The sequence below is a fragment of the Gracilinanus agilis genome, chromosome 2 (genome assembly GCF_016433145.1).
Source record: "Gracilinanus agilis isolate LMUSP501 chromosome 2, AgileGrace, whole genome shotgun sequence".
Taxonomy (NCBI): domain Eukaryota; kingdom Metazoa; phylum Chordata; class Mammalia; order Didelphimorphia; family Didelphidae; genus Gracilinanus; species Gracilinanus agilis.
In genome coordinates this window covers 619681159-619708013 of record NC_058131.1, presented here as the reverse complement: position 1 = coordinate 619708013, position 26855 = coordinate 619681159, and positions in this window count along the sequence as shown.

Sequence of the window (26855 nt, the reverse complement as noted above, 5' to 3'; positions counted from 1 at the left end):
CTGTTTGCTTGGTTGTCTGGATTTTCTCTGTGTAAAAGTTGTCAAGTGTTAAAGACTTCTTTTTCTTGTTGTTAATCTTTCTCTTCAGAACTTCCTGAGACTGGGTAGCCATCGTTAGGCCAGCAGCTTCTCAGGTTTATCCTTGTGCTCAGGGTCTGTCCGCGGTCTATTGGCTCCTGAGGTCTGTCTGGTTTTTTCCAAGGTCAAGCTCCCTGATGGACCCCCTTGCTTGATCCTCTGCCAGAGGTTTCCTTACAAGTCTCAGGGCGCTGCTTCCACAGTCGTATGCCCGTCTGCACTGGTTCCCCACTCAGGGTTTCAGAGCTTTAGCTCATGACTGTGTCTGCCTCCACCCCTGCCTCCACCAGTGCCTGCGCTCTCAGCCTGTGCTCTGCGCCCTGCGTCTGCTTCTGGTGTCCTTCTCCCACGCTCAAATTCCACGTGTGCTCGCTAGCTTCCTGGGGTCCCAAATCCCGCTGGTCTCAGGAACAGGCCCCAGAGCCGCCAATGACTCAATGGGTGCCCCAAATTTGCTCCACCTTTTCCTAGCTGGCCTCAGCGCTATAGGTGTTGTGTGTGGAGGGGTTGGGGGTGGGGTGGTTGCTCAGCCCGTGATTTAGTGAGAGCTGTTTCACCCCTTTTTAGCATGGAGATGCCTCGATTCCATGTACCTTCCACGCTGTGCCCTGTTGTGGGGTTCCTCCGTTCGTCTGGACTTGTTTTTATGTCCCCTTGAGGAGTTTTGTGTGTTTAGGTCAGGAGAGGTTAAGAGCTGCTTCTTACTCTGCCGCCATCTTAACCCGGAAGTTCAATTGCAGACAATTTTAAATTTTATTCATTTATTACAGTATAAATCTGCCTTTTAAAAAAGCAGTTACAATTCATATAGTCAATTCAGGCTTGTGTATTTCATTGTGTCTATTGAATTATAATATGAAGACAAGTTTGGAATGAAAATAGGAAATTCCAAACCCTACCTGAATTTCTCTCTAAATGGACACAAGATCACAAATAATGTGTTTCATAAATAAATTTCCAAAGACAGAATTTTTAATAACCTGGAATTTTAAGTCTGTTCCATCAAAGTATGAACGTAATTTTTTTTCTTTTTCTGTATAAGTCAAGCCTCATTTACTGAAAGTAACAGGGTCCTGGCTGTCAAAGGGGACACTGAATTTTACATTGGCAATGGCACAAATTATGACTCTTAAATCGAAGGATTTAGGGGAAATAGTGGTTAGAACAAATTAATAGAAGTATTTTAGTTTTAGTTTAGTTTTAGCAGATAATTCTTATAACATATAGTTCAAGATCTCAGTTCTGAGATAACAGATTGATTTCGTTTTCAACAGTTGTACATCTCTTCTAGTTATGCTTCAAACCCACTCTAGAGTAAATTATTACCCTATTATTTAGACATACCTTTGTTAGAAGTCACAGATTTGTGGTCTGGGTTTGTAGGACACTAATATTACAATTATCTAATATTGCTGCAATAATAAATTATTTATTCATTAACAATATTAATTTTAGGTTGTAATAAATATTAACATCTTAATTAGTGTTAGGTCTCATACCAATGTAGTCATTCTGAACACCAAACATGATCAAATATAGAAACAGATTTTGATTAGTTATTGGTATGGATTACATTTCGTTTCAAACTCATTCAACAATATTTACTAGGCATTTAAACTATCTGAAAGGCATGGCACCAACAACAGAAAAAAAGAAGAACTGTTGAAGATCTCACAAAATACTTTCTGAAATTTTATTTGATTTATCTTATTTTTAAAAAGCTGGAGATCACTAGGCAGACACTATACCTGGAGCGAATACAGTTAGATAGAATTCAGTTAGAAAGGTTGAGAGTGGTACCTGATGTACAGAAGACAGTTCAACTTCAGGTGAAATTTTTCTGAGAGAGGGTGACCTATTAGAAATTACAATCTTCACCCGCTAATCTTTGAGGTAGGAAAAGAAAGTGCTGCACTGAAGGGACCCTGATGATGATGATGGTGAAGGAAAGTTGCACTAACTGTAGAAGATTAGGATATAATGGATAGGGACAAGAGTTAATGAAGTAAGGAAGTGTACAATCCTAGGAAGAAAGCATGGTCTTCTGTTAAGAAAGCATTCGTCTAATACCACAAACGTCAGCTCCCTGATGCAAAGCTTCATTTGCCCTAGGTTAGATAAAGTTCTTTTCCCTAAATAGTTCATTATACGAGAGCAGTAATTCTCCAGCCACAAAATGAACATTATGTTACACATTAGCTGTTAGTGATATATGGATTATTCATGGACACATGGTGGCTAAAGCAAAGCACAGACCCCTCAAATGAAGAGCTTGTAGAAAATTAATTGAGATTTGTTTATAGACTTTGTTAATGAAGGTTTGCTAGACCTATTAAAAAGGAAAGTCATATATTACCTTAGGGAATACCCTTTTCTTTTTTAAAGCTGTCAACTTGTAAGAATGATGGCAAAAGTGTCCTTTTCATGCCAGTGTAAGATTGCACAGTTTTATATGTATTTGTGGGAAATAAATTGCATTTGTTCCATTCAAGAATGAATTAAAAGTACTTATTATGTTAGAAGTACTATGCTAAGTGGAGAGAATACAAATGCAAAAATCAAAGATAATCCCTGACCTTAAAATGCTTATAGTTTAATTGGGAAAATAATATACATGGAGAGTGATAGCCAAGGACATTTTGGTCCAGGAAGTTAAAGGTGATTTAGACCAAAAAGATGGAATTTGACAGCACTGATCAAGGAACAATGGCAAAATTTATTTGATCACAAATATTTCCTGTTTCCACAGCTAGAGAGTGGGAAGTTGCCTCTCACAGGAGACAGTCAGGAATTCTTGAGGAGATGGTCTGAGAGTATGGAATGATGTGAGGCAAGAAAGGGATTTCCTGAAATAGTATTCTATGAAAGGTATCCACAGTCAGGTGACCATGGCCCACACAGTATTTCCTTCAGGACACGGTCCTTGGTATGGACAGAAATTAGGTTATGGAGGAGACTCTGGAAGATATGCTTATTACACACTAGAAACCTTCATAGATGTTGGGCTAATAAAAAAATGTTACATGGTCTTTGACTTCCTAGAACTTATAATGTACTGGAAATTGAGACAATATGTGTATGCAATATCCATAAAGAAAAGCACCAGAATTAGAATAAATATATAAATTGATAGAAAATACTATGCGTGGCAGCTAGGTGACTGAATGAATTGAAAGCTAGTCACGGAGACCCAAGGTCCTGCATTTAAATCTGGCCTCAGACACTTCCCAAGCTATGTGGCCCTGGGAAAATCATTTAACCCCCATTGCCTAGCCTTTAGTGCTCTTCTGCCGTGGAACCCATACACTATATTGAATCTATGACAGATGGTAAGGGTTTTTTTTTAAAAAAAAAAAGGAAATTCTGTGATATCCAAGGAGAAGAGATAGGAGGGGGAATTATGGATGAATTCAAAGAGGAGGTGACTGATTTATTCTTGAATCACAGATAAAATATCATTGGGAGAGATTGCCAGGGGAAAGGAGATTCCTCTCCTAGGTCTGTGGAAATACATATGTAAGGTGTGTGCAGATTTCATCAACATGAGAGAGATCTGATGAGTACATCAACAATGTCATAATTGTTATCATGATTGGGATGATGAGGAATATAATAAACAATGGTGTAAAGGCAAGAAAGCACAGAATGGTTTCAAAGGCATAATCAAGTGTGCTGGAATATTAAGTAATATAATCTTATTGACAAGCCAACCTTCCTATGAATAACTAAGGAGACCTCAAATCAGCTAAATAAATATGGGTGACAGTAAAAGTGTCCTGAAATTCATTTACTCTTAATTTTGGAGCATCATGACACATTTTCAGTGATATGTACTTCACAGTTGATATATTCAAACAGAGAGATATCCATCTGTCAGAAATATATGGAGGTTCTTAAATTGAATGGAAGGTTAAACAATCTGAACTCACAAGTCTTTTCCTTTTATTAAGTGCTTACTAGGTTCTAAGCAATATGCTAAGGCCTGGATGAACAAATATCAGTATAAAGATAGTCCTTGACCTCAAAAACCTTATTCTTTTTCTTTTAATTTTAATTTTTTTCTAGATAACAGTCCAATTTTTAAAACATTTTATTTTCCCAATTACATGTAATAACAATTTTAATATGTTTTCTGAAATTATAATTTACACATTGTCTCCCTCCCTTCTTCTCCCTGAGATGATGAGTAGTTTGATTTGGGTTGTACATGTATGATCACATAAAACATATTTCCATATGGGTCATTTTTTTTGAGATGATATTAATGTAAAACACGAATCCAAAAATAAAGTGGAAATAGTATTCTTTGATCTGCATTCAGGCTCTAAATGTTCTTTTTCTGAAGGCAGATAGCATTCTTTATCATAAGTCCTTTAGTATTGTCCTGGATTGCTAAGAATACCTTGTACAATATGGCTTTTACTGTGTACATTGTTCTCCTTGTTCTTCTTAACTTCACTCTGCATTAGTTCATGTAGGTCTTTCCAATTTTTTTTCTGGAATCATTCTGTTTATTATCATTTCTTATAGGTCAATCATATACCAGAATTTGTTCATCTAGTTCCCTATTAGACATCCCCTCAGTCTTTGCCACCACAAAATAATGCTGCTATAAATCTTTTTATACAAATAGGTCCTTTTTCCTTATTTTAATCTCTTTGGTGTACAAATCTAGTAGTATTATTATAGAATAAAAGAATATGCACAATTTTACAGTCCTTTGAGCATGATTCCAAATTGTCCTCTGATTGATTGAATCAGTTCACAACTCCACCAAAATGCATTAGTGTCCCAATTTTGCCATATCCTCTCCAACATTTATCAGTTTTCTTTACTGGCATATTAGCCAGTCTGATAGATGTGAGATGGTACCTTGTTTTAATTTCAATTTCTTTAATCTATAGTGATCAATACAATTTTAATAATAATTTTCTGACATTTTGCAATCCATCTTTTTCCCCTTCCTTCCACCTCCTCCCTCCCCAAAAGGTAGTTAATATGATGTAGGTTGTATATATGTTATCACACAATACATATGTCCGTGTTCATCATGTTGTGAAAAAAACACATATTGCTTGTGAAGAATGGTACACTTCAATCTGCATCCAGACTTTATCAGTTACTTTTATGGAGGTAGATAGTCTTTTTTGTCCTGAGTTATTCTGAAATCTTGCCTTTTTGATAATAGTTGAGTTGTTCACAGGTGATCATCATAAACTAATGTTCTTATTGAATACAATTTTGTCCTGGTTCTGTTCACTACACTTGGCCTCATTTCATATACCTTTCCATGCTTTTTTGTGATCAACTTGTCATTTCTTATGGAACAATAATATTCCATTATCATTATATACCATAAATTGTTTGATCATTCCCCAGTTGATAGGCATCCCTTCACTTTGCTACCACAAGAAGAGTGGCCATAAGTATTTTTATACTAGTAGATCCTTTCCCTCTATTTTTAATGTCTTCTGGATGAAGCTCCTCTGGGTAAAAAGGTATACCCAGTTTATTTTTTTCCTAAACTAATATTTTTATTTATCAAGCATCTATTTTTCTCCCTTCTATCTATACCCTTTAAGGAAAAGAAAAGAAAAACAAAACATTTTTAACAAATATATAGGGCAAGCAAACATTTTTCCTAATGACCATGTCCAAAAATGTTTGTCATATTATTCATATTAGTCTGTCCCCTCTCTTTTAGGAGATGGGTAACATTCTTTATCATCAATCTTCTGGAACCATGGTTGATGATTGTAGTGATGAAATTTCTTATGTCTTAATTATTTTTTTTGCAATGTTATTATTGTTAGAGTAAAAAACTGTTCACTTGAATCTCCTCAATTCACTTTGTATCAATTCATCAGTTTTCCCATGGTTCTTGAAAAGTGGCTTTGTCATAATTTCTTAAAACAAAAAAATATTATATTTAAGGAATAAATTATTTATTCACTCCACACTTGATTGTCATTCCATTAGTCTAGTTATTTGCAACCAAATAAAAAGAATGGCTATAAATATTTTTATTAATACAGTTAATGTTTGCCTTTGATGACTTCATAAGGATATAGGCCTAATATTTGTATTGCTAAGTCAAATACTATGCATTTTTTAGTTCATTTGCGGTTACATTTCAAAATGACTGTCAATTCACAGCCCTGCTAATAGTGGACAAGTGTTCTTGGTTTCTTCCAGCTCCTACAACATTTGTCATTTTCCCTTTTTGTGAACTTAACAAATTTAATGAGTGTTAAATGGAAACTCAGAGTTACTTTAATTTACACTTTACTGTCAGTGATTTGGATCTTTTTTTTTCACATCTATAAATAGCATGGATTTCTTCCCTTGAGAACTACGTTTGTATCCTTTTGAGCTTTTATCAGTTGGCAAATGACTTGTTCATGCAGTTTTATTGGTTTCCTGCTTACTTTAGGAATAAGAACTTTATCAGAGAAACTTGCTGCAAAGATTTTTTTTCTAGTAAACTGTTTCCCTTCTAATCCTAGCTATTCTGAATTTATTTGTGAAAACACCTTTTCAATTTTGTGTAATCAAAAATTGTCCACTTTATCTTCTGTGATCATCTCTCTGCCTTGCTTAGAAATTAACTCTTCCTCTATCCACAGACCTGACAGGTCATCTTTTTCTTTTTCCTCTAAATTGTTTATGATGTAACCTTTTTATATAAAGATACCTGTGTTCCATCTATTAACTTAGAATACCATATATTAATATATCTGCATTGTATTTTTATTTATTTTGTTGTATATTTCATGATTACATTTTTTATCTGATTCAGATTTTCACTCAGAAGTATTTCAGGCAACCATATACTCAGAAGCCAGACATTTGACACCTCTGTTCTATGTTTCCTGAAAATGTATGGGTTTTTTTTTCTACTAATTTTAGTTCAAGCCCTAACTTGTGTTTCTCTCACTGTTATTTGCCAATGACTAGCACCCAGTTCCATGTAGTCATCTAAAATTTATTAATTTTTACAAAATATCCATAGGGCAGGCTTTCTGTTTCTGTTTCTGAAGTAAGCTTGTTTTCACTCAATTCCTACATAGCACCAATCCCATAATGTCCAAATCCAAAGGAAGCACCACTGTCTGATGAATCCTTGTCTTCCATATGACAGGGGTGGGCTACCGTAGTCACTCCCAATCATTACCCTTTGCTCCCTGGGGAATTGATGCTCCACTAGCTGCAAACAAAAATTCTTCTGAGGCATCCACTGGACCTTTCATACTCAGAGTATTTGTAGCTTCAATCCTTTTACTAGGCAACATGAATAGAGGAGTCCACAAGCTCCTCAAAGAGTACTGAGATCAAGTGAGTCAGTGACTGAAGCTCATAGGATTTTTTGAATACCTTTAGAAAATTAAATACCTTTCTCTTCACCATGAGATTAGATGACTACATGTTCCACAATCTCTACAAGATACTCTCATTCCATGTCACCATAATTCTCCTGGAAGCAGGAAGAAAGCTACCTAACATCTATCTCCAAATGGGGAAATGTTACTAGAGAATCTTTACTCATGTGCCAGATCATCATCACACATTTTTTTTAATTTAGAAATTATATCCTTAGACCTCCTTTTTAGTTAAAGCATACACATTACTTCAACCTTCTTTCTGTAAGTCTTGCATGAAACAAAAGAAGCAGAATTTTCCTTATTCATAGTTTAAGTCTGTCACTGGGAAGAATTTAAATGTTGCTGTAATATTATAAACTCTTTGAAGGCTGTGATTGTATCTTTTTCTACTGTGTTCACTCATTATCCCACAGTGCTTGACACAATATTGGGCACTTAGTACTGGACTGGAAGCAAAGATTGAAAACTTCTTATTCTTGTTTTCTCCTTGAATGAAAAGGTCACAGGAGGGGGCTCAATGGATTAAGAACCAGGTCCAAAGACTGAATGTCCTGGGTTCAATCTGGTCTCAGACACTTCCTAGATGTGTGATCCTGGGCAAGTCACTTAACCCCCATTGCCTAGTGTTATATTCAAACTCTGAGTCTCACCTTGACTGACAAGGGAGACAGTTGGAAGACATCAGAATGTTCCCAGATGCCATGAGGACAGGAGCAAAGGCAGTTGGCCTGAGGTTATAAATACCCTAACAGTCATCTGGAAGGGGTCTTTGGTCTTTGGAGGTCTTTAGTCTTTGAGCTTAACCATTGAGCTTTGATCTTTGATCTTTGATCTGGAAGCAGTGATCTGTGGGTTGCTGACCATGGGTCATCAATCCTCTTTGAATCTCCCTAGATCTTTAGGCACCTAAATCATCATAGCTATTTAGATCTCTGGGCCCCCAGTGGGAACTGGGAGGAGGGAGGTAGAAGAAGAAGAGGGTGGATTTCCTGAAGGGTGATTTCTTCCTAAAGGCTGTGCAGGCTGACATAAGAAACTGAGAACAAAGAAGCTGAGAGAAATCACAATATCTGTACCAACTGAGTAGTTTGCCCTCCCTGGTTTGGCAGTGGCCAAGCTAAACCAGAGGAGTGTAAAATCACTAGCTTCAGCCTTACTGAAATAACAGCCTACAGTCCTGAGAGATTGTTGATCATAGCTATTAGTGACAGGGTCTCCTATCCCCAATCTGTTCCTGATTGTTCCTTTCCCTATTTAACATCAATAGATAAAGTTTATTAAGTACCTTCCTGAGTGGTCATTATATCACAACCCGTGGGGAGGGAGCAACGCAATCAGATGAAACATGATCCAAGTCTAATTAGATCCCAATATTAATAATCAATCAACCTCAGGTGGGACCTGAAAGGTTTACCTATCCACTAGACCATCAAGGGTCCTGCCTGGGCACTGTTATATGGAAGTAGGAATTATATCATCTAGCAAGGGTGACTGAGTTGGTGTCCTCAGTCACCAGATACCTAGGGGAATACAAGGCACAGCTTCCCAAACCAATATCCCCTAGGAGCATAGCAGTATTCACACTAGTCTTTACCACACAGTATTGATTCTAAGACAGAAGGTATGGGTTTAAAAAAATGTCACATGAAGGAAGAACCTTTCCAGACAACTAATATGTATGTTTAATTCCATTCTTAACCCAATACCTTTCATAGCTTCTCTTCTTCATTATCTTTCTATTATTACTGTCCTTGAAATAACTTTTCATGACCTTCAAATAGATTATAGATCCATTAAATATTAATATTGAAAGAGTCCTTAGAGGTCTCTTAGTCCAACCTCCCACTCAGTATAACTACCACTTCTAAGACTTCCTGAAAAGGTCATACTTTGGAGTCATCCAGCAAATGAATACTGTCAGCAGCAACAAAGACCATATTACCTCATAAATGAGGAAACCTGTCAAATTGCCAAGAGAGATTTTTCCCCTATGTGTCAGGAAATTCTTTATGTTACAATGAAATAATAGTAGCCCCTACTTCACAAGGTTGTTATGAAGATCAATTTAGATAACATGTAAAATGTGTTACAAATGTTAAAGTCAAATTTAAGTGCTGACCAGATGATGATAATGATCAATCAATAAACATTTATTAAGCATCTACTATATTCTAGGCAGTGTGCTAATTACTGATGATGCTGAAGATGAAAAATCAATAATTAAACATATATTTAGCTTGCATGATATGTGAGGCACTGTGTTAAGCATTGATGATGAGGAGGAGAATGAGAATGAGGATGAAATCTGCCTTCTTATTTCTAGTTCCCCTTGCTTAGTCCCAGTAGAATCAATTAGTCCCATTTTCACCAAGATGAAACTTGATATTTTAATATAATGACTATAAAGCGTCTTCTCCACTGCACAATAAACACCTCCATTCTTTTCAGCAGACATCAATAAAGTATTTGCTTAAGAAAACCTATATGCCACTGAGAAAATAAAAGTAAGACAATTTCTGCCTTCTACTCTACTAGAAAGAGACAACATTTATGAGGAAATGAGGTAGCATCTAACTTGTTTTGGCGGGTTCTGCTCCATTCTTGCTGACCAACTATAAACAAATATCAGTTTGTCAGTATCCCTCATAAAAGGACTTCAGTTGTTTCTAGACTTCATGGAACACTGCAGGTCATAATTATAAGAAAATTCAGAGGCCAACTAGCCTAACCTATAACAAGAATTCTGTTTATAATATCATCATAATTATGATAGTAACCATCATAGCTAGCATTAATACAGTATTTTATGGTTTGCTAAACGCTTTGAAAATATTATCTTATTTGATCTTCACAAGAATGCTGAGAAATAGGTGCTGTTAATATTCCCATTTTACAAATAAAAAAATCAAGTTTGCCCAGGTTCATACACCAATTAAGTTCCTGAGGCAGGATTTGAGCTCTGGTGTTCTCGACTAGGGGTTCAGTGTTTTATCCACTCCATCACATAACTTCCAGGGATGATCCAGATTTGAATACTTCCAGTTATAGAGTCAGCCACCCCCTGTTTCACTCCAGGAAATGTGTTCTACTTTTAGAATCAGAGATAATTTTTAAAGTGCTTTAATTTACTTTGACTCTTCATTCCTAATACTTCCATTCTCAATCTCTTCTGCTTATTTTCCTTCACAAGTCTCTTCTCCCTGCCTCTAGTCTCTTCCTTTCCAATCTATCCAGTATAGATTACCAGATCATTTTCACTCTAATTGCCTCTAGCTTAAATCAATCCCTCTGCAGTTTTCATCCATTCCTTCAAGTTTTGTCTTATGGGGCCATGGCAGAAGTCTGTAATCCTTCTTCCCTGTGTCAGCTGCCCTGTCCCCTTATAAGTCTATTTTTTAGCTGAAACTTGCCCAGTTCCTTTAGTAAAGTTTTATATGGCATGAATTTGAAGCACTTCATTGTGCTGCTTGCCAGCATCTGAGAAATATCCAGCTCATTAACTAAACACATTGTTCCAGATGTTATCTGGCGAGGTGAGAGTATTAGAGCTGTTGTCTCCTACTTTCTAGATGCCTTCACTTTCTTTCTGGCTCTGATTACTTGTCCATGCAGCACCTATCATTTAGCAAGAATCATGTTTACTAGGCTTATTAATTGCAACACAAGAAGCTAAGCTTTCACAAATAAACTCCCATCCTTTCAAAATCAATTCATATGCCTCAAGATTACAAATGAAAGGATATGTAAATACAGGCAAAACCTAACTAGATAATGGATACAGATTCCAACCATGTCAAGAAGTTATTTATATAGGGATTGTTAGCAAGTTCTCCTTGAAGGAAATTTATTTCAACCCTAGAGATGATTAAATGACACCCAAAGCAGAGAGTATCATTGGATCCCCTCTGGCAAACAAGGTTACTCTTGGCTTCCACTAGGCAAGCTCTTTAAATTTGCCTTTGCTGTTCATTCTTCATTTTTGTGGAGAACCAATGATACCACTTGGGATATCTTGACTTGTACGTAAATTGGATTTAAGTGCGGCAGAGTTGCACAAAGTCAACAGCCTTGCTCTGTCTTCTAGAGTCATCCAAGTACAGCATCAAGACAAAAGTCAGAATGACTAGTGATGGCCTGGGATGCAGTGGATGACCTTGGCCTCTTCTGTGTCTTACCAAGGTCTAAACATTCCACAGTGTCTACATCTGTCACTTCCTTGGCTGTTAGAACAAATTATTTGCATCTACCCATTATACTGGGTAAAGTCTTCACATGATTGGGTTAGACATCCCTCAACTCACAGGTTTGAGGTCTGCTGGTTACCCTTAGTCTGGTTTTACCCGGCTGCTTAGATAGATTACCAGATTAAGGCCTTCTCCATGCTATAACTTCTTGGAGTCATAGATGAGAGTTGAGTAACAGGTAGACACCAAAGGTGGATAAGCAGTCCTAAAAATGCTCAGCAAGCCTTTAGATCAGAGCTTCTAGCCTTCCCTGAGCATCTCCATATACCCTAGAATAGCTCTCAGAAGAAAAACAAGATAAAAGACACTTTTAAAACCCATTCTTTTTAATTTCCTCTTCTATATGATAACTGTTGGACTAAGTAACATCTATGGTTCCATATATATATATGTAATCTCCTATGAACTGTTATTCATACATTGTAGATAATTTTGTTCCCCCTTCTCCAAAAAATAATTCTGGTTTTCTGGTAATTCAACAATAATGGCAGATGGTCCAGCTGTAAGTCCTCAAGGACTTGAATGGTGATGGCTTCATCAGACACCTGTTTGGTAAACCACAACAGCAGTTGTGAGCCCAGCACCACCCCATACCCAAATCCCATGGCATGCATGTGTGATTTTGCTTGGGTAAGCAGACACCTGGGGAGTTTGCAAACCCACCAAATCTCCCCTTTGCCAACTCAGTTAATTATAACCCATCCAGATGGTTTGGCACATCTTAGCACAATAGCATAATTACAGAGGAATTGCCTGATTCCATTCCTCAGGAAGAAGGCCAATGCTGATTTGTTTGAAAGTGTGGCCCCAGTAGAGATTATGAAGATGGGTGATCATGATCCTCAGTGAGTTGGAAGGCAACATAAAATATGTCCAAGTTTGCCCCTTCTTCCCTTTATGCTTTTTGCCTCTATAAGAACATAACTGTCTTTGTAAAAATCCACTTCCTAGATTATATTAACCAACTATTAGGCCTTAAAATAGTGGCCCTATTCAAAATTTGGCTCCCATTTTTCCACATTTCTCTCCTCTTCTTTCCTTTATTAAGCCTCTTGTCCAGATGAACTGGTTTCCATTTCCCAGAAAACACCCTTCCCACTTCTTTGTTCCTGTTTATACTGTTCCCTCTTTTTTGTAATTATCTCATTCCCTGTCTCTATTTATGACAATTCTATGCATCCCTCATGGCCCATATCACCACTAACATTTTTCAAGAAGGTTTTCCTGAATATTGTAGCTCCCAGTATATTAACATAATAGATTTCTCTCATTGGAAGTCACTTAAAGGAGAATAACAATGATGAGAATCAACTTTCCACCCATGTAGGAGGTCCCTCTTTACTTTGGATGAAGACTTGGTTCCAACAAGTCAATTCTTATTATCCAGATGGTCATTAGCCACCTCTAATTCTTATGATTAACCTGATCATCTAACTGAGTGGCAATCACTTTCAATCTTAGACTCCTGAAGTTCTCAGTACTAAGTTAAAATCTTGCTATTTGTCAGCAGCAGAACTACTTAGATGCTGGATGCCTGAGAAAATGTGTAAAATAGCCAGGACTGAGAAAAAAAGGTCAAAGTTTAGGAAAAGTAAGAGTATGGCTTTTCTCTTTTTCTTCTTGCCAACAAGGTAAATAAATGTAGAACTATGTCATAGAACAGTTGGTAGAGATGAAATTGGCTAAAAGATCAAAAAGTAGTGCATATTCCATCAATGTGTGCACTTTCTCCACTGATTAAGGTTGTAAATCCTTGCCTTTTCAGTATGCATGACTTAATAAATGGACATTTGAGTTTCTGTGGCCAAAACTATCCCAATCAGAATCATGTAATCAAAGAATTACTAAATATCTTTCACATAAATCATTTAATACACTACTTTGAGGAAAAATCTCCTTTACATTATTATTGAGTAAGCATGGAACCTTCATTCAAGGCTCCAACGAGAAGGGAACTCATTACCTCCAAAGGCAGCCAATTACCTTGTTCAATAACTGGAATTGTTCCTCAAGTTTTTTGTTGTTGTTGTTGTTTTCCTAACATGGAGGCAAAATTTACTTCTCTTCAACATCTACCCATTGCTCCTAGATTTGTTTTCATGGGCCAAATCAGATGAATTTGTTCTCTCCTCCATGTGACAGTCCTTTAAATATTTAAAGTTTGTTATTATCTCTCCCCAACAGCATCTAAATGCTTTCTTAAATGTGTTTCTTGTAGAAAGCATACTGTGAAATTCTAGCTCTTAATTCACTCTGTTATCCTCTTCCATTTTATGAATGAGTTCATAGTATTTACATTTAGTTGTGATTACTAACTGTATGTTTACCTCCATCTTGTTTTCCTCCTAATTATCCTTCTCTTCCTCTCCTTTCACCCTTTCCTTGTTTACAAACATTATATTTTTTTTGCTTCTGACTACTGCTTCTCCAAAGCCACCCTTCTTTTTGTCCATTCTCATCATTTTCATGTTTTTCTCCCCTTCTTACTTCCTTATAGGGTAAGATAATTTTCTGTAAATAACTCAGTATAGATGTTATTGCTTCTTTGCCCCAATTTGGATGAGTAAGGTTCAAGTGTTACCTGCCACCATCCCAACTTTCTCTCCACTGTACTTATTCTTAAATGCATTTTCATGTGAGATTTCACCCTAACTTTCTCTCTTTTTCTCTTTCTCCATTGTATTCTTTCTTATCCCTTAATTTTTTGGGGGGGTACAGGGAATTTTGGGGCTATCTTCCCATAATATTTAAAATACTCCTTGATTTCAATTTGTATATGCTCTGTTAGGTAGAGATTGCAGCTCCTATTCTAATAGTGATACTTTTCTTGAGCATCTTCAGTATCTTAAATATCCTAAGTACTATAAGTACCTTAGATATGTCAAGTATCTTAGTTATCACTTTCTAAAGGAGTACTATAAGTTTAACCTCATTGTTTCTCTTGATTTCCTTAAGTATATTAAGTACCTTAAGTAACTTAAGATCTTAAGTATCAAAGTTATCACCTTATATAGGAATGTGATTATTTTTTTAATTTTAGTTTTTTTATTTTAAAAAGAAATTTCCACATAAGTTTTACAAAGTTATATGATCCATATTTTCTTCCTCTCTTTTCCCCTCCCCCATCCTAGAACTGACAAGCAATTCAATCTGGGTTATACTTGTATTATCATGCAAAACATATTTCCATATTATTCATTTTTGCAAGCAAATAATCTTATAAAATCAAAATCGCAAAATGTATACCCAAATAAACAAGTGATAAATCATATGTTTTCATCTGCATTTCTACTCCAACAGCTCTTTCTCTGGAGATAGATAGGATTCTTTTTCATAAGTCCTCAGAATTGACCTGGATCATTGTATTGCTATTAGTAGCAAAGTCTATCACACTTGATCATTCCACAATATTGCAATTACTGTGTATAATATTCTCCTGGTTCTGCTTATTTAACTCTGCATCAGTTCATGTAAGTCTTTCCAGCTCTTTTTGAAATTATCCTGTTCGTTATTCCTTATAGCACAATAGTATTGCATCACCAACATATACCACAATTTGTTCAGTCATTCTCCAATTGAGGGACATCCCTTTAGTTTCTAATTCTTTGCTACCACAAAAAGAACAGCTATAAATATTTTTGTACAAACAAGTCCTTTCCCCTTTTTTTATTTCTATGGAATACACAACCAGTAGTGATATTAATAAATCAAAAGCTTGGCATTCCTTTATAAGGAAAGTGGTTAGTTTGACCACATTGAGTCCCTTAAGGTTTTTTTTCTTTTCTGTTTACCTTTTTATGCTTTTCTTGAGTGTCAAATTTGATCATCATACTTTCTTTTCAGTTCTGGTCACTTCATCAGCTTAGAATTTATTTGTGGGGCAGCTGGGTAGCTCAGTGGATTGAGAGCCAGGCCTAGAGACAGGAGGTCCTAGGTTCATATCTGGCCTAAGACACCTCCCAGCTGTGTGACCCTGGGCAAGTCACTTGACCCCCACTGCCCACCCTTACCACTCGTCCACCTAAGAGCCAATACACAGAAGTTAAGGATTTTAAAAAAAGAATTTATTTGTAAAGATATAGCAGTAAATTAATAAATATCTTTATATATGCAGGAGTGTATTAAGTAGGAAGAGAAAGCATGCTAAAAAATAAAGGGAATCAGAAAAGCTTCTTATTAGATGTGGCTACACAAGACTGAACATTGAAGAAGACTGGAAATTTGAAGATGTGGGGGTGAAGAAGGGACGCATTCCAAGCATTTAAGACAGTCTTCACAAAAACATGGAGACATGAGATTGAATAGCAAGTCTGAGGAATAGCAAATAGACAAATCTGGACAAAATATAGAGTATGTAAAAGGAAGTAAAATGAAGGTAAGCAGGAGTCAGATAGTAAGACACTTTAAAAGCCAAAGAACCTTGTATTTTAGCCTAATGGAAAAAGGGGGCCATTGAAAGTTTTTAAGCAAGAGAATGCCATCTTCAGACTTATGATTTAGGAAGATATCCTTACTTGAGCTCTTATTGTTCTTCATAATCGTCCCAATATTTACAGACAATGTATTCAACAAAAGTATTGGACCCTTGGAAAGCATCCTTCTGAGCTCTCTACATTTTTTCCTAGGGATGAGAGCAGAATTGACAATTAACTTCATCTTTGTAGTAAATCCCTATTAAAAGGACCAGAATTGTAAGAGATGCTATATTCCTAGGTATATAAAAATGAAAATGGTAGGGTCAGGTAGGTAGCGTAGTGGATTCAAATCTGACCTCAGATACTTCGAATCCGTGTGACCCTGGTCAAGACACTTAACTTTGATTGCCTAGTCTTTGCTACTCTTCTGTCTTAGAATTGGAAACAAAAGTTTTCTTAAAAATAAGAATCTTTTTTTTCCTCCTTATTCTATATGTTCTCTACTGATCTTACAAAGATATCTTTGTTACATCTTGCGTGAGGACAAGACTATGACTTCTAGCTCATTTTGATATTTCCTGTCACCAGGACTTCCACATTGCAGACAAAAAATGTTTATTGAATTAATGCATAAATGTGTGTATCTTCCAAGTGAAGTTAGACTAAAATTAGACAGTAGACAATTAACCACTCTCAGCATCAGTTTTCTTATTTTCAAAAGGGGTATGATAATAATAGCACTTACCTCAAAGAGTTGTTTTGAGGCACAAATATCATTGCAAACCTAAATTATTTTTCAAAACATTATACAAATTCTAACTTCTTATTTTCATATTCAAAGAGAAGTCTAGTGTATTTAACCCAAAAGAATGAATCACAGATGATGACAGTATCAGTGGAGGAGATATTTTAAGACAGGACTTAAGGAGAGGTCTTTTGGGTACCTCTTCCATCATCTCTTGGTCTACGTAATTTGCTTTCTTCAGTCTCTTGTGCAGGACTCGTCTCTACTCAGTGAATACCTTACCAAGGCTCTTGACTGACTTTTAAAGATTGTAGATAGTGAATCATGAGTAATACATGAGTCTATTTGACCTTTGTGACCTTTGATCTGAAAATCTCAGCTATTGTTCCTATTCCTCACAATCTCACAGTATATTGGAAATGCTATGATCTCATTCCTAGAATGTCTTGAGTGAAAGAAACTTTGAAATATGATCTTCTAAATCTTGGCAATGACTTTAGTGAATACTAAATAGAGTTAAGCATATGCATGAAGCAAGAGAAAGTTCCAGGAAATACTATAAAGAAACCATAATAGAAATATAACATGATATTACTATATGTAATAATATAGTATATTAAAATACAATATTGATATAAAATTATGAAGCACATTAAAAATAGAAGTTGGAGATTCTTAAAGCTTGGATACAAACATTCTCAAATGAGTCAAATGTTAGAAGTACTGACTAGGAATTAGACCTCACTCTGCCATTTATTGATTTGTGATTTTAAGCAAATTACTCAATCTCTTTAGACCTAAGATTCTTCTTTGTAATTTATGAGAATCAAACCAGATCAGTGAAAGAGACCCTTTTAGAGATGGATTGCTAGGTCTCACCCTCACCCCCAGACTGAGTGCCGTGCTCATCCCTTCCATACCATGGACCATGACCATCTCCCCTCCACCAAGTGCTAGATGTACCCTGCCAGCCCATACTTCACATAAAGGAGGGAGGAAGTGCTGCCATTGGGCTGCTGGGTGGACGAAGTGAGGAATGTCCTCAGTAAGTGTAGAGAGGGGGAGGGGAATGGCTAGAGTGCTTTTCTCCCCTCCATCTCTGCTGTCTGTGAGTCACCCACATTATGTCCTGGGTGCTCCAATTTGGCTGCTGGGCACAGGGGTAGGTGATGTAAAAAAATGTCATCAGTCATGGTGGAGAAGAGAAATGGAGCAGCTCTGCCTGAGTCCCTCTGCCTTTCTAGTAAAGAACTCTGTCAGCAGGCAACCACATGCCCACAGAGAGTGCTCTGGGTGCCATGGTGCCATCTTTGGTGCCTATGCCATAGGTTCAACATCACTGAACTAGATGGTTCATTCCAGTCCTATATTTCTATAATGCTATTGTTCTAAAATTATAAAGTTCTGGTTTTCTGCCCCAAACCTGCGCAGTAATATCCCATATCAAGCAAAAGAAATATCAAGCAATTTGCAAAGGTCTTAGAATAAAGGTAAAGTTTTCAATATTTTTTTTTGGTGGGGGAATTTCTGAAATAAAATTTGTTTTGTTTAGTTAAAGGGTTTGTTTGGCAGACCTGTCTCCCCACTTCTCCAAACCCTTGCATTTTTTCCCATCCTCACAAGGATGATAATAATCAAAAGAAGTAAATTAATTTTGTTTCACATCCTCAGTCCAGAAAATTAAAGGCAGACAATGTAGAGTACACTGGAAATTTTCCAGAATGTGACACTGTGAACCCACCAGAGTGGAACCTACTCCTGAAATAGGAAAGGGAAGGAAGTTTCCTGAGCAAGGCACAAAAACCTAGAATGTTAGGGCATCTAGTTCAGAATAAAGAGTAGGTCCCCAAAGAAAGAATTTGACCAGGCCCATATAGCTAGTTAACCACAGGGTCAGAACTAGAACTTGGGTTTTTGCCTCCTACCTCTTGTGTACAGGGGATAGAGCACTGGACACGGAGTCAGGAAAATCTGACCTTAAATTTGGCCTCAGACAATTAATATGTGACCCTGGGCATGTCATTTAACCCTGTTTGCCTCAGTTTCCCCATATGTATAAAATGAGCTATACCTCATTTCAGTAGCTTTGCCAAGAAAAGTGCAAACGAGGTCACAAATTCAGACTCAACTGAAACAACTGAACAAAATCCCTCCAAATGGGCAGTTCAAATGTAGGGAGATAGAGTCACAGCATCTGTCTTTAAGACCTATTTATTAAAAAAAAAAAGCTATCCACCAACACAAAAGGAATCAATGTAGTTTGAATGCAGATTGAATCATACAATTCCTCACTTTATTTCCTACATGAATTTTTCTCTGGTGGAGAAGATATGTCTTCTTTCACAACATGATGAACATAGAAATATGTATTACATGATAACATGTGTGTGATATATATGACCTGCTATGTTGGAGAGAGTGGAGGGATGAGACAGAGAAAATATGGATCACAAAATGTCAGAAACTGATTATTAAAGATTTTATCAACATGTAAAAGTTAAATTTCTTAAAAAGATCTTATTAAGAGCTATAGATTCCTGCTAATGGGAACCTTTCTTTGATTGAATTATGGTAGCTTTAGGACCTCTTCTTTAGTATTCCCCTTCCCCATAATAATTCTGTCTCCATTATGAACAGTTATAAACTGGAATTAGAGGAAAACTAGAAAACTAAAACTGTTTTCTTTTTATATTTGTAGTATATTTCCAAAGAAAGGTCTTCGGCTTAGTAGTACACAAGGTTTTTTTTTCAGTTTCCCCACCATTTCCCCCTTATTTCTTCCATCTAAATTGCTGATTATTCCTTTCCTACCTACATCCTTTATATCTACATAGATGTATTTTTCCCTATATTATCTCATTTTATTCTCTATATACTCCTGTGAGATAGAGAGGGCAAGGATTATTATCTCTATTCTGAAGATAAGGAAACAGGCTCAGAGATGGGAAATAGCTTGCCCAAGGTCACAGAGAAAGCAAGCGATAGAGCAGGGTAAGCTTTAGGGAGCCTGTCCCTCAGCCCAGTTATCTTTCCATTATTCTATGGCTTAGAGAATATGGATCAGTGAGTTGATTTCTTAGAGATGTTCTATCTAGTTTCTTCGTTCTGAGCATTTATAGCTCTTTAGAGAACTGTTTTTTCTAGGATTGCTGCTTTCATATACAGGGATATTTAGAGATATCTGACCCCAAATATATAAACAGATAAACTACACAAGATTTTGTCTTAGGGCAACATGTTGACATCACATTCAGTCCTTCAATGGTGATGAGTTAAGATTTCAGGACCTTCTTCCTCCCCCAGGTAAGATTCAAGTCTCACTTCATGCCTCTTGTCCAAAATTATTAAAATGACTATTTATAGTTATATTTGACTCCTTCCTCCTAATTACCTTTTCATTATGTGAGTAGAACCTAAAAGTTTCTAATCCCTCTATTCATGAGTTTGTTTCACTGATATTTTTTATTTGAAATACCTGTATACAGTAGTGTGTCCTTCAAATCAAAGGGTCCTCTGAATCACTGGTCTATATCAGTGCTCTTGACTTTCAGGTGTCTAACTTGCAAGATATTATTGAGCTAAGTGATTACTTCTGGATTTTTACTAATAAGGTAAGGACAAAGAAAGGAAACATCATCTCTAACTTTTTTATAATGGATTAGACATTTATTCAAGAGAATTTTAAAGGGTCCTGAGTCTTATTCAAACATTTATCATTCAGCCTGTGCTATTTGAGATGTATTCTGACCATAGAGAAAAGGATTAAAAAAAAAGGCTATAGTCTTACTAGTCGTATTGGGCAAGTCATTTATGCTTTCAGAGGCTCAGCTTTCCTAACATGTAACATTAAGCAGAGGAAGTAAATTATGTCAAAACTCCCTTATGGCTCCTAGATTCTATAAGATATTTCCCAGAAAACTGATAGCTGGGAAATAATTAAAAATATGAAAGATCCCTGGGGCAGAGTCAAGATGGCCACGTAGAAGCAGCAAAAGCTCAGTCCTCTATGAAAAACCTTCCATATTAATAAAAAACAAAGTACTTTGAGGGGACAGAATACCAAATGTAACAATAGGACAGAGCCAGGGGACCCTCCTGTTTGATTCAACTTAAAAGGTACTCCAAGAAGGCTGAATTCTTGGGTTTAAGGAAAAGAAAGAAGGAAGGTCCAAGGACTCCTCCCCCACCTACTGTGCTGAGTCACCAGTGGTTACTGGAATATGTCATGTTTGTAATAACAGGGATGTTGGAAAGCTGATGGTATGGCCAGGGCCAGATGCCTGCAAGACACTCTCCTCTCCCACACACAGGCTTGAGTGAGTGGGGAGGGGAAGTGCTCCTTGCTCTCAAACCCTTCCTACTCAGCAGTTGGCTTTCAATTGAATATGGAAGCAGGGCAATAACTTCTGACAAGGCTCAGCAAAGCTAATCTCTAATGATGTTCTCCCCAACTTATATTCCCCACAGGTCTGATTGAGGACTGAGTAGAAGCTAGATATCTTGCTGTTAAGGAATGAGAAGGAACAGACTTCTTAGGCTGGCAACTGACAGGAATCAAGCTTAATGGCTGTAGTGAGTATACCCAAATAACTACTCAGGCACTGCTATCAAAGATAAAGCCTATATTGATAAAAGAAAGAAGGGGAAGGCAAGAGGGGGTAATTAGGATTTGGATAAGAACTGGGAAGATCTGAAACTGTCAGGTCGAAGCTACTCCTCCCCTCCCAGGAGGGAGTGGCAGACCTTTAGCTAATTTGCTCTCAAAGCTATATAGTAATTACTTCTAATGTCTATATAACTAAATAATTATTATATTGATGCTGGAAATGTCTAATCCTACTAGACAGGCAAACTCCTGAGTAGAAACCACAATGGCTTTTGCCACTATGGCCTCCCAGGCGAACCCTAAATCAGGAACAGCCAGCAGAGAGATCTGTTCCCCTCAACTCCCAGAAATCAACTCTTTAACTCCCTACCAACTGCCTCCTCACCCAAAGTTCTCCAGTGGGGGTCCCCTGGAATTCTGGGTGAGGCTTGACCCTGTATTTTGCACAAATTCCATCCTGCCATTTTCTGCATTACAAATATCAGTGATTGGAATCTCAAAGTGAGGGCCCCAGCTCTGAGGGAGTGCCTTGCTGCCACAGTTGGGTCAGGCTCAGGGTGCTGATGATAGCTGTCAGGGAGGAAGCTAGAGGAGAGATATGGAGGGGAGGGCAGCCTAGTTGTAGCCTCCACTTTCCATCTTGGATGCCGGGCTTCTCCTGGTTTTGTCCTCAGGGCACAACCAGCTCCACAGATAAACTCCATGATTAATCTAGTCTATCAATAGGGCAGATAAGAAGCCTTCAGAGGGCAGGGAAGCTCAATCTCCAACACCCCTCCTCCATGGATTGATCTGAGAAGCTGAGACCTGGTAAGAATTCAGCTGACTGGGATCTTAGGGAAAAAGCTAACAGAATACCTTGATAACATGGAGGGAAGTCCAGCTCACTTCATCCCCCACACCTTCTCCTATACCTTCAGCTTCTGGTGCTACAGGGTAAGATCTAACCTCAGGTCTCATTAATGTTCCATCAGCCTAATCTAGTCAATTAGCACAGCAGAGAAGAAAACCCTTCATGACAGAATAGCCCAATCCCAAAGATCCAGCAAATAAACAGAAGAGCAAGATTACAGCCAATGACAGGGGGGAAAGAAGGAAAAACTATGAGAAAACAAGAGAAAAATTAAAAAAAAATACAATCCATAGCTTCTATCCAGGTAATGAACAAAGAATAAATGGAACAGAGGAAGATCATGGAACACCAAGAAAAATGCCAAAACTTCAGTTAATTGAACACAGACTTTGGAAGAACTCAAAACACAATTCAAAAAACAATTAAGAGAAAAAAAGAGAGGAAAAAAATTAAGAGAGGCTGAAGATAATTGGAAAAAAAGTTAAAAAAGCAAAACAGGAGGGGGGCAGCTGGTTAGCTCAGTGGATTGAGAGCCAGAGATGAAATTCAGCCTATAAAAATCATAATCCAACAACTAGAAGCAAATGACTTCACAAAGCAGCAAGAGTCCATAAAACAAAATAAAAAAAATATGAAACACCTCACTGATAAAACTACAGCCCTGGAAATTAGATCCAAGAAAGAAAATTTAAGAATTATTAAACTACTGGAAAATCATGACAAGAGAAAAAGCCTGTATATCATTCTCCAGGAAATTATCCAAGAAAACTGTCTCAACATTCTTGAACAACAGAGAAAAGTGGAGATTGAAGGAATCCACAGATCACCTCCTACATTTAGTCTCCAATTGACAATGCTCAGAAATATTATAACGAAATTCAAGAACTACCAGTCCAAGGAAAAGTTACTACAAACTGCTAAGAAGAAACCATTCAGATATCATGGAACCACATTATAATACTACAGGATCTGGCTGCATCCACACTGAAGGACTGGAAGGCATAGTATTTGATATTCTGGAAGTCAAGGGAACTGGGTCTACAAGCAAGAACCAACTACCCAGTAACAATATGAAAGCCCTTTAATTAATCAAAAAGCAACCATTCTAGCTAGGGAGCTATAATACATATAACAGAATTGAAACCCAATGCAAGAATCCAGAATCAAGAGATAAATCATATGGCTCAAACTCTTATGAATTGCATGAAGGAATTCAGTGTGGAGGAAGATAAGTTGTGAGATGGAGAATTTGAGAAAATTTTCATCCACAACTTGGGCCTCAAATGATACATATGCTTTTTTTTTTTTTTACATATGCTTTTAAATGGTAGAAGGAATCGAGTGACAATTCCAAATGTAGAAAGTGAAATAGGAACAAAAGGGAATAAGCATTTATATAATGCCCACTATGTGCCAGCCACTGTGCTAAGCATTTACAAATATAATTTCATTTTAACTTTACAACAACCCTGGGAAGTAGGTGATGTTTTATTCCCATTTTATAGTTGAAGAAATTGAGACAAATAGAGGCTAAGTAAGTTGCCCAGGGTCACTCTGAAAATAAGTATCTCAGGCTGTATTTGAGTTCAGGTTTTTTTGACTCCAGGCTTAGCAATCTTTCCATTTCTCCATCATTCAACTACCCAAAGGGCTGTACTTTGGCTATTAAAAATATGATTGGCCACCAAGGAAGAATAACCGAACCTCTCTAGTATTTTCACTTCCCCTTTGGTTAGTTATTCCCTTTTAGATTTCTTTTAAGAAACTAGATCTTGTTCCATAAGTTTAAAAAGCTATAAAGATAGCTGAAATTATTTAATTTTCCCTGGAGAAGAACAGATATGGAGTGAGGATAGAGGGACAGAGTGATTATGATTTTAGTTTTCAAGTGTTTGAAGGCCTATTATGCAGAATTTGGATTAGTCATGTTTTGCTTAGTTCTAATTGGTAAATGTAGAAGCAATAGACAAGTTTTAAAAAGTAGATTTTTAGGTTTCTAACTTGCAAGTCATTATTAAGCCAAGTAGATGATTACTTCTGGATTATTACTAGTAAGGGAAGAATAAAGAAAGAAGTCATCTCTAACCTCTTTATAATGGAGTAGACATTTGTTCAAGAGAATTTTAAAAGGTCCTGAGTCTGATTCAAACATTTATCATTTAGCCTGTGCTGTTTGTGATAGAAAAAGTGTGATAGAAAAAGTCCTTTTACTTGTGGAATAAGATCTAGTTTCCAACCCCAATTTTCATCAAAGCTTTTCTATTTCTAAATCCTTCCTCAGAACATCAGAAGTGGAAGGAGCCTTAGAACACATATATTTCAATCCTGTCCTTTCACAAATTTGTAGAAAAAGAGAGCCTTCTAAGGACTTGGATCTATAAGCCCTTGTTGTCTCTGTTTCTTGGAAGACAAAGCTAAACTTCCATGAAATTCAATGAGCAGCAAAATAATAGCTAGCTTCTACTTAAGAGAAGTAGGCTATAAATGTAAGCTACAGGTGGTGATGAGGTTAGAGCATAAATGAAGAACACTTAGAATTCTGTTAGTACCTTAAGAACTCTTTCTGTTCTGGTAGCTCCCAGGGTTGAATAATGGAGGAAGCTTTACTAACCATGTTTTTTTTTCATTCCTGCTAACTTTTTTCTCTTACATAGTCCCAGTAACTATGACTATTTTTGTATGTCATTATTCAACCTCAATGACCTGATAGAAATGAGATACCACAAAATGTCGAGGTTGAAAAAGATTTCAGAATTCTGATCAATGAAATGACAAACTAGAGGACAAAGGATAAAACATCCTGTCTACATTCCAACAGAGAAATGATGGACTCAGAATGCAGAGTGATATATACATTTTGGTCATGCATGACCAATGGGGAAATTTGTTTTGCTTGGATATTAATATTTGTTATGTTGGTTTTGTTTTTCTTGTTCTTTCTTTCTTCTTTTGGTGCTTCAATTGAAGGATGGAAAGGAATCGAATATAGAAAAAAATATAAATACATTATGTGAAAAATAAATGATTTTTAAAATTGAGTCTTAGAGTTATCTGGTAAGATCCATTCACAAAGAAGGAAACAAGCATTAATTAAACATATTCTATTTGCCAGGCACTGTGCTAAGCACTTTAGAAATATTATCTCATTTGATCCAAGTAAGTGCTATTATTTTCTCCATTTTATAGTTGAGAAAATCAAAGCAAACATAGGTTAAATAAATGACAGTGGCAAGGGTCACACAGCTAATGATAATTTGTCTTTATATAATGTTTACTATATGACAGGCACCATGTTAAAGCTTATTAAATATTTTCTCATTTGATCCTTACAACTACTCTGGGAGTTAAACATTATTATTATCTCCATTTTATAGCTGATAACACTGAGGCAAACTAAGATTAAAGTCTTCCTGACTCCAGGCCTAGTGCTCTATTCATTCTACCTCTCTACTTGCTCTCCTCAAAAAGGAATTCATTCTAAAATATCCTAGATAAGTAAACATCTCGCTTTTGCTTAAAGTCTTCCAGTAATGGTGGACTCTCTTCTAAATATATGCATTTTTGACTAATTGACTGTCATGTCAGTTTACTTTTGGACAGTCTCAATTGTTAGTTAGTTTTTATTCACATTGGGTTAAAATCTGCATTTTTTTGCATTGCTTCAATGTTTGTCAATCAGAGCTAAGCAAAACATGACTAATCCAAATACCATATGATAGCTCTTCAAACTCTTGAAAATTCAAATCATGACCACCGCATCCCAATGTCCTGACTCCCTAACTTCTCTTCTCCAGGGAAAATTCAATAATTTTAGCTGTTTCTACAGATCCTAATATGTCAATATTCTCTTTTGAAATCCTGTGCACATACTCCTTTTTGCCAATACCTTTTCTAAAATGTGTCCCCAGAAGTACACATAATTCATTTACAGTATAAACTAAGAAAACTAAGGTACACGGGGGCTTTGCATGAATGATATACTTTTGACTGTTCAGAACCCATTTTGTAAAGTATGTCCCATGACCATTCTTCCAATTTTGTCTACTATTGTTAATGAAGCTATACTAAAAGTTAACAATAATTAGCAACAATAATAGCTTTCATTGTTGCTTTTAGGTTTATAAATGGTTCACAATATCCCTGTAAATCAAAAAGGACACCTAATAGTGGCTAGGAATGGTTAAGTAACTTTATCAGTTACACAGTACTGTCCAACGTACTACTCAAACATATGTCTTTTGAGTCTAATGCAAAACACTGCTTTTATCAAAAAACCCATGTTCTGAAAATAATGTGGTCTGTTTATGTCATCTGCAGAAGTTCTAACTGAATCTCTTACTGTCCTATTTGGTGATTGTTCCCACCTGGCTCACTATTTTAAGAAGGTCCTTATTCCTCTTCTTACCTACTTCCATTCCTCTCCATGTAAATCCTCTTTCCCCATCACAACTCCATCCTCATTCTTAGAATGGAATAAATTTTCTCTGTCTTCATAATTTTCCAGAAAAAAATATATGCATATACATATATAT